This window comes from Pteropus vampyrus, unplaced genomic scaffold, assembly GCF_000151845.1.
Source record: "Pteropus vampyrus isolate Shadow unplaced genomic scaffold, Pvam_2.0 Scaffold197, whole genome shotgun sequence".
Classification (NCBI taxonomy): domain Eukaryota; kingdom Metazoa; phylum Chordata; class Mammalia; order Chiroptera; family Pteropodidae; genus Pteropus; species Pteropus vampyrus.
Genome location: NW_011888978.1, coordinates 2,452,083 through 2,454,823, shown reverse-complemented (window position 1 = coordinate 2,454,823; position 2,741 = coordinate 2,452,083).

Here is a 2,741-nt window from a genome sequence, read left to right as displayed (position 1 = left end):
ACATACCGAGATCCTATGGCTTCTTCACAGATGTTAACTGAATCGAACATTGTATAGTTTTTTCCAAAATGCAAGGGTGACTCAACACAACCGTTTCAATAAATAACCTATTTGGGGATGTTTTATGCTCAGAAAACTGAATAGAAAAACAACTTCCTTTGGGGAGTGGCAGAGCTTATTCGGGAAAGAGCACAAGGAGGCGGCAAATGTCAAATATCCCAAAGCCACCTCCCTATGGAGACAGAAGAGAAGGTAAGGATGGGCGGGGGTGGGTGTGTGTGTGTGTGTGTGTGTGTGTGTGTGTGTGCATGCACACGCAGAGAAATTTGCGATTTAACGCTCGTGTGGGACCACCTGGTACCCAGGCAGAGTAACTAGGGGTTGCTGCGTGCAGTGAGAGGACACAGGCTCATGCACCATGAGCTGTGCATGAAGGCTGAGCCCCGGTGAGCGGAGCCAGGCAGCAACGATGACTCTGAGTGCGTGTCAATCCCCCTCTCTAGAAACAGCCAGCAGTCCCGGGGAACCCTCCGCCTCTGTGCAAATCAAATGTATCCTCCATGGGATGACCATGTCAGGGCCCCTCAGCCGGCCCAGGACCCCTGTTGCAGGACTCTTCCTGTCCCTTCATCCCCTCACCCAAATGCATACCGGTCCTTCATTTTCAGTGACCACCCGCTGCAGGGCTGTGTCATAAATAAGACACCCACTCCTGCCCCTGGAGACCTCCCTCTGTGACTGCAATCAAGTACTTAATCCGAGCACTTAATCCGGCTGAGCTGACAGCAAGGACAAGAAGCTGCCTGGGTGAAGGGGCATCTAATCCTGCAGACTTTGTCCCCCCCCAGAATAGTTCGGTGCTGTCCTTTCTCCTCACGTTCATCTTCACCCTGCCTACAAACCATTCCTCACACGTGGGGATGATGGCTGTCGTAGCCTAAGGGATCTCCTGGCCTCCACTCTTGTCCAGCTACCACCTGGCCTTCATCCCACCCTGGAATGAGCCTCCTAGGATGCAGCTGTGATCACCATGTCACAGCCTCCACGTGTCCCCGCTCCACGCTGCTCACACGTACCTTTACTTTCTCATTACCACAGTGGCCAGTGTCACATTTGGGACATCTGGATATCCTAAAACCACCCTCTGTGCTTTTTCTACTAGTCCATTCTAGAAAACCAAAGGTTGCTTAACCACATGGACACTGTGATGATGTCACCACTGCTGCAAGATGCAGATTCTCAGACCCCACCCAGGCCTCTGAGTCCGAGGTCTCGGCAGGGCCTTGGGCATTTGTGTTATAAATGAGCTCCCAGGGGAGACCAAGCACACACATCCACTATGCCTAGCCATGGGCCTTGGCCTTCCCGCCTCCCCTCCCCACCACTGCCATTCAGGTCAGCCTGCTCTGCTATGCCAGCTGCACAAGTTGCCGGCCTTCTCCCAACCTTTCTTATGGGATGATGTCTGGGTTTCCCATTACTGCTACTGCAGATGACTGCAAACCTAGGGGCTCAAAACAACACAATTGCATTATCTTGCAGTTCTGTCAGTCAGAAGTCCCACAGTCTCAGCCGGGCCAGTTCTGTCTGGAGACTCAAGGGGAGAACCCGTTTCCTGGCCGCCTCCAGCTTCCAGAGGCCACTGTCATTCCTTGGCTTGCACCTCCTTCCTCCATCAAAGCCAGCAGCGTGGCACCTCTGGCCCTGCTTCCCCCTCATATCTCTCCCTGACTCTGCCTCCCTGCTTCGCTTTTAAGCACCATGTGATTACTTGGGGCTTACCTTATAATGCAGGATGATGTCTCACCCCACAGTCCTAACTAAATCATATCTGTGAAGACCCTTACCATGTAAGGTCACAGAGTCACAGGTTCTGAGTATTAGGACGTGGGCATCCCTGGGGTCCATTATTCTGCCCACCACAAATGGGGCTGATGCCCCTATACCCCTTTCAATCAGCGTTTCTCCAGGTGGGCCCCGTCTTCTGCCTGCATCAACATCACCCGTGGCTCTTGGTACAAACACAGAACAGGGCCCCCCCTCCCCCGAGCCTCATACCTGAGTCTTGATGGGGGCCTTGGGGTGCTGCCTCGCCTCGAGTTCCAGGTGATTCCTACGCACAGTGACATTTGACAGCCCGTATGAGCGAGGTCTCGAGTGTGGCAAGCACCGGCGACTCCACAGGAGGAGGGCGTTTTATGCCATCCGTCCCCCACCAAGAACCATCACAACTATTCCCTGAGCTTGGGGACTGAGGGCCCTCAGCAACTGTTTCCTGGGCAGGCAGATTTAGGCTCACTGGATGCTGCCCCAGGACTCAGGGATGGCCCCGCTAAAACTCATTCTCTGCCTCCAGGTCACTTTGGCTCCTCATGCCAGTGAACCAGTGGGCAGCGAAAGAAGTCGCCCTGCAGCAGGGGTAGCCATCCCGAGTATGCCACCCAGGCTGGCAGAAGTTCTACTTGCAGGTGGGGAAGACTCCAGAAGGGGTGAGAGAGGAAGGGCAACCGCAGGACCTCACGCGGAACCTGAGGGAATGTGTTTCACAGGAGGGCGGGGCTGTTTCAGGCAAGTGTTGTGCCCTGTGCCACAGTCTCACCCACCTACGCTCCACACAGCTGGGTAGATGGCTCTGTCTACGTGGCCCACGCTCTTCTGCCTCAGGAATGTACTTGAGCTGTAGAAGTCTGCTCTGCCTTCCTGCAGGAGCAGCTGGGAAGTAGAAGGGACGTGGCCAAACT